Raw genomic sequence first — 7,500 nt, forward strand, 5'->3', positions numbered from 1 at the left:
TTTTGTATTAAGGTCTGAGGAAGCAGGTAACAGTGAAAGCACTAACCTATCATCACTATCTCATTATCTGTGGAATATTAAAGTATAAAACTCAGCATTTTGACTTCCCTTTTTTGGAGTGTATATGCAGTCACACTTGCATGTAGTGCATCATTATATTACTATTGTTAACAGTGCTTACCCAAGTAAGAGTAGATTGCAGATTGTAGCAGTGGAACCAAACACCTCTGCATGCAAAGCTGGACTCTGAGTCCTGATTATCGTGTTGTTGGTGTGTGAGCTGTGTGTCATTAAATATGTGCTACTGGATATTGATCTGACATGTGGGTATTAACTGTAGACTACTGTGTGTATAGGACATGTCATTGAGGTCTGCTGTCATGTAGTAATGGCATACCTATCAGTGTCAGACATCTATCTGTCAAAACATTCATCCTAATGCATAACCAGATGGCTAGCTGATCTCTGTCTGTCCTCTGTACAGATGTACAGATGTCAGGTATCCATCTTGGCTGATTACAGGCAATCTATGCTTCACTGACACTGACATGTCTGCCCAGCTGTGTTATGAATTCCACATCTAGGAAACCCCACCCTGTATGCATCACATACCATGCATACCTCAACTACACTACCACAGTCAACAGAACATGCTTGGGTACAGGTCTCCAAGACAGACACTGACCATGTTATGTAATATATGTTACACACATGTCAATTGGAGCACCTCACTGGCCCTCTGCAAGAGGCAACCAGATGATTGGATGTTGCATTTAATTCTCACCCTGAAGATCACTCATGTGGCATCAGTTGATAGATGGCCTGCTGACAAATGGCAGATGGCATAATACCACTGTACCCACATCCCCTACTCTTCTCATTTCTCCATTGCCAATGCCATGGTACACACCTAGGAACACCTGAACTTATGGACCCCAGTACTGACAAATGTGTCAGTGTCCATTACTGAGAATAACAGTATCTGTGTGTTTGTAAACCTGTAGCTGATAATACCCTGAGGGCCTTCTCACCCTCTATACCCCTCCATCGCCATATTTAGAAATGGCTGCTGCTGTAATGGACATTACATGTACCTTGTTACACTCTTCACCCTATGGGCTACCTGGAGCTTGCAGTACCAGCACAACACTGTTGTACAAATGGGTAGATAGGCATAGGTTACCCTCTGAGTCCTGGCAAGTGTGTGTATGTGTGCAAGTGTGTATATTTGTAGGATACAGCATTCTGAGGCCACATTCTCCAAATAGAATAAACATTGCCATACAGTATAAGGGATAGTGATGTTGCTGACAATAGGAGAGCCATGACAAACCATCACCCTACTATCCCTGTGGCATGTGCAATAGATGCATATCCCTGTAGTAGCACTCTTGAGATAGACAAGGGGTTGTATTTCAGTCCTGGTCAATGTGTGATTGTGGGTAGGTCAAAGTATTATCATGGGTTTCAGTGAGTAAAATATCCAATGTGGGGTGTGGGTGCTGGGTATACTGTCTTTACACCATGGTACCCCCAGTACATGTCTGAAGGTCCACTGTATGGGGACCACTGTCACCATCAACCATACAGATAACTGATTACACTTTCTAGCCCAATGATGCATGTGCTGTGTGCAAATGATCTATAACAGAATGAACTCACTGACAATGTAGTTAGCACTGATAAACCCAGGTCCCTCAGATGTGTCTATGACTGTTATGTGTTTGCCAGTGTGTATATGACAGTATGTCACATTGTGTATTGTTCATTAATAACCAGTACATCCCCCATTACCATACTGTACAAGGCCTGGTGATATTCTTCACTTAACAAGAAACCTAGGACACACATCATCCTAAAAGTTGTGTGGTGTGTGCAATTAAGGCCTCACACATTAGTAGCAATAAGTACCTAGGTAGGGGTTCTACTCTCAGTGTTGCCAAGTAAGTGTGTGTATGTATGTGAAGGGATCTACTTCAGTTTGCAGAAAATACATGTCCCAGGAGGTCATCTGTCTGAGAACTGACTGGCAAATGCTAACATTTCAAAGGTATCATCTTGTGGAAATTCATTCCATCAAAACTAGTAGTAGATGTATAAATGCCCTCTTTCCCACTGTGTAGCTGTACAGCGACACTGGGGTTGATATATATAGTTGAGTGTGGATCTTGTGGACACAGCCACCATTACTGGGGTTATTGTTGTGTGTATCCTCCCGCTTAGTCAGCTGTAATACTGTACAGTTTATTTTAACAGGTTAAGTAGTTGTCAATCACACTATCTGTGATTCTACACCACCCCACACCCTCCAAAGGGAAGGGCTGTGCCACCCACACCAGCACACCTATGTTTACCAAGTCGAGGATTGCACTACATTGGGGAAGGGGGCATATACCCTGCCAGTACCATTGTCAATTAAATTAAACTAGCAGACTGATTATTTACTGATGTGATGTTGTGCCAATTTTGTCTTGGTGGAACTACATAGGCTAAAATGGGTTCACTGCAAAAGTACATACATTCATGTGTACAGTATTCTCTGTATTGCATCAACACCAAAGCCTCAGTGTGTGTATGTTATACACAAACATGTGGTGTGTACCACCCAGTAATCTTACCATTGTCCACTGTAGAAGGGCTGCTGACATCAGCCGCCATGCACTCACCTGTATACACCCCTCAGACCTATCAGCCATGTGGTACATGCAGTAACTGTTATACAAACCTATTACTTGTGTTCAGCTGTACCCAGGATATGGCACTGTCAAGGTGTCACCACAGTGCCATACCGCTTGTAGGAAACAAGAGCAGACCAGCATCCTGCTGACACATAGACACCTACAACACAAACTGAATACATTATGGAGACCACAATCAGTCAGTGTTAGTAACAGCTATAATGCATCATGGCTGGACAGCTACACATCCTGACATGTAAGTATTAAACTTTACTGCTGAAAACATGTTACACAGCATTACATTGGTACACCTTAGTACATTCACCCTGTGCATCAGAACCATATTAGCCTGTCCCTGCATCAATGTTATGGATGACAGGGATGTGGCACATGTATCATCATATGCACAGGGTGTGTTGTGGGTTTACCAGAGACCTAAACTGAGCCACTTGGTTGACATCATGTGTGTGTGTTGGGGGGGTTCATTATTAATTGGGCTGTGCAGATGTGGTGTATGTAGGTATGGGGTTGCCCTAGCTGTGTTGGTGATGTGTGTGTGTGTGTGTGTGTGTGTGTGTGTATGCATGCACTCAGTTCTGCCATGTGGCTGCCATATACAGGGGTTTGTTGGACAGCTGCAGACCATACATGGCAGGGTGTGCAGTTTACCATCTCTGGCCACAGACATGAGAACTGTGCCTGCCAGGGGTTCCACGGGCACTACCAGGTACAAGGCCAGATATGGTACTCTCCCCCTGATGATGACAAATGTCCACTGGACCTGGGTCCCTCTTGGGACTGGACAGGGCCACGTGCACGTGGCCTGCTATGTTGTGGTGTGAACAGCACCCCCCATGCAGTGCTGGTTCTGGTACTGCCACTACGGGAGCAGCTCTGACTTGTTGCATGTCCACGTAGACCTCCACCTGTTGGTGCTGCTGACCTACATCCATGTGGCTGTCGCCCTACTCCCACCATATGCTCAAGCACAGACATTGCACGGTTGAAGATTCCAACCATCTCACCCAACTATCTATCCAGGACCTCTGCAAAAAAATGGTGGGCACGTGCAAGATCACGGATGTTGTCAATGACAGCAGAATGAGTAGCCCTCTGGAGCCTCAGACCCTGTCTGGTATAATATTCTATATGTGTCTGTGCCTCCATGATGGCCTGAAACATGCGTCTGGTGACACCTGCTGTGACATTTCTGCCAGGCCTATAATGACCAGCAGCCCTCCTATGAGCACCCCTGTACATCTGCTTGTGTGGTACCTCGCCAGTCATCCGGCTATGGCTGCTGTGTCCAGATACACTTGTCATAGTCACCACACTGTCCTTTCCCATGCCACCACCTGCCAACTGTCCCTCATATATGGCCACTGGGATGGGGTATGTGTGACTGTGTCCAGGCATAGGGTGGATAATAGTGGGATGTCAACCGATGGCACAACTTCGGCCCCTGACAACCCTGCCTGTGCCTCACCATACCTATCATCATTGTCAGAATCTGTATGGACACTAACATCAATTTGCCTGCAGGAGGGACCCTGACCCACCTCGTCACCTGTGAGGGGAAAATAATAAATGCACATTAAGACCTGTACACCATTGCTTAACTGTATACACACACACACACACACACACACACACACACACACACACACACACACACACACACACACACACACACACACACACACTTACAGGTGAGGTTGCACAAAGATATTACACACAGGCCTCTCATTACCCATCTGTCAACATGCATGACATATGGCACTCAACAGCATGCACTGCAGCTATAGTCAATCCTTGTTACCAACATTATACATATCTGTGATGCATGAGTTGTGTTAGTAGGTGATGCCCCTTCCCCTGGAACACACTGCACCCATGTACACAGTATTGCTGTGCACCTGTTTAGCACCCTGGCATGTACTTTGCACCATACCTCACAGGTGTACACACCATTGCTGACTGTGTACAGTTATTTTTGCTCTGTTGCTCACTGCCCCTATGTATTTATCCAACACATACCTGGGATGATATGAGGACAGATGTCAATAGTGAATGCCTGATGTCTGATTTGCAGATCTCATCATCAGCAATGCATGTATCAGCAATAAAATACAATTACACTGACAACCTTCAAAGCTTACTGTGGCTATGAGGAGTGTACACACTCTTATTGACATGGCACCCTCTTCCCTGATTCTCCATGGGGCCACAATACTGCATATGTTAACATTACATAAACCTGATATATGACATATGACCTGTACAATCAAATGCAGTATCAAACAAATGTGTTAGTTGTGCAGATGCTGATTGAGATGCATACAATATGTGGGTACATAAGTGTGCACACCCTTAACATGATGGTTTGATGCATCAACTAAGTATCTACAGCAGTCACTATTCCTGGAAGGGGTATACTAGCATGGCCCATTTGTACTTGCCAGTATTTGGTCGATCCACCCTACAAATTTAGTGGTGCTGTGGTAGCATTGTCTCCTCACAGCAAGACATTGTCGCGTTTGATTCTCAGCTAGAGCATCTTCTGTGTGGAGGCATACGTGAATGGGTGTACCTTCGTTGAAGGTTGTGCATCAGGGCTGGTAACTCGGCACGTAAAAATCCACTACCAAACATTAGCGGACCGGAGTTCTGCTGTGGCGACCCCTAACCGGGATAAGCCGAAAGACACAACAACATCCCTACAAGTGTCCCCCAACTGTGCCAGATTGCAAGGTCAGCTCATGTGCACAGTCCTTGGAGGTCACACAGTGCCTTCACTATTGCTGTGGAGTCAGGGTTATGTCTGCCACAATTCATGACCTTGACTGTATTCAGATACAGCCATTATAAGTGAGCTCTGGATGTCTGCTTCAGTTCACTGTTGTTTTTCAGGATGACACCCCTCCCCATCCTCAGGCTTTTTTGCAGATGCTTGACAACTATGGGCCACACATGAGTGTAATTTTGCAGTGGCCCAAATTCAGAACACCATGTGTACCAGCCTAGTTCCTGCTAATGAATGGCAAACATGCAGGTGTGCACTGGCACCAGCAAGGTACTGATGGGGATGGTGGGCCTGAGGTGGAGTGAGGTGTTGCTTGTTCAGCACATGTATATTTATTACTACTGTCTGCAGGTTTTGGACCTGGTCTTTTTACATCATTACACATTGCAACACATGCCTTTGGGGGACTATTGATATTATGCATATGCTATCTGTAGAGAGCCCTGGATGATGTGTCATGTGGAACAACTTTCCCATCTGATTACCCTAACCCATATGTCACACTTATGCAGAGTCCAGGCGATTGTCCATACAGGTACTGCACAGGCAGTACTTGCTAGACATTCCTACAACTCCCTCAGTGTTGTGGCATGTTTCTAGCAGCCTCCATGACCAGTTTGCAACATGTGTTGTCATTTGTCTTGGATGGCCATCCGTTTATTTTCTACATTAATGTTGTCCCATATTTCCTCGTCACATACATGACTGTCTGCACTGTTTGCCATGGTATATGCAATGGTGAGGTAAGGTTACGTCTCCCACTCCTGAGTGCTACCTGTTGGATATGGGATCCATTCCATGGTTTGTAAGATGTTTGCAAGCCACAGCTGCCTCTGTTGAAGGTGAGTGGGCAAATGTCATGGACATATATCTTGGAAAGCAGACCATTTCTTGGTGTGACATTGAGGACCTGTACTTGATGGAAGGTGCATACTCATGAAGAGTGAATGCTGTCAGTACCTCAAAAGCTGCTTCCACAGGATGTTATTTAGAGTGTGTGCACACATATGCTTCCAGTGTTTGTTAAGGTATGTATTCCCCATAGTTACTGTCCTAACATAGGATTCCATATTACACATTCATTGCTCATGTTAGGATCACATTACAGGTAGTAAGGGTTGTGGAATGTGGTATTGTGATATGCCGTTTTGTAGATCTGTAACAGTTGCCATTGTAATAGAGGTATATACACTGTTGTAGCCACTGTATAAGGGTAATTTTTCAGACATGTTCCTACTGTAGGCCATTTGTCCCACCATTATGTTCATCTCTGTGCACACATCTTGCAATGACAGGTTGTTTGTTATATTGTAGGACTCTTACATACCCTTCAGATATGCCACCATGGTGACCAGTATAATGCAGTGCAGTTAACAGCAACAATAAGTGAACATGTACAGCGTGCATTGTGGGTAGGTGTGTTAAATGTGTGCATGGCAAATACCATGGCCATAACATGGCCAGTGTATTGGCAAACCTGAACAAAAACACTATACTCACCAGCTAAAGGCTGCTGCCCCAGAGGTATATCAATGGGACCTACATAGTTGTGTGAGAGATGTGATGCCAGTAGCAACACCTGTGGCATTGGTACAGGGTGGGAGCAGCATTTCAGTATATCAACAGTACAAACCCACAATACTACAGATTATGTACATCAGTTCATTACTATACTGCAGCAACAGACTTATATATTTTTGTCTGACATATGCATGAAGAAACTTTACAGATGCAGATGGATAAGCAACAGTGGTCTACTGATCTGCCCTGTGGCCTTACCTGTATGCTCCTCTTCCATTGTGTGGGTAGCATCCACCTCCACAATGCTATCAGGTGGTTCTTGGCTTTGCTGGCAGGCAAGTGCCCCAAAGCTGGCGAGGAGCTCCTCAGCATGTGTCAGGAGGGCTGGATGGCATGACCTCCACCTGTGGCTAGCTGGTCCCTCCTAACTGCAGCAGCATGCTGATGGGAATGGCGGATAAGGTCAGTGCAGCGATGTCGGACCTGCTCATAACTGCA

This window comes from Protopterus annectens, chromosome 1.part1 (assembly GCF_019279795.1).
Source record: "Protopterus annectens isolate FY-2018-M chromosome 1.part1, PAN1.0, whole genome shotgun sequence".
NCBI classification, from domain to species: Eukaryota; Metazoa; Chordata; order Ceratodontiformes; family Protopteridae; genus Protopterus; species Protopterus annectens.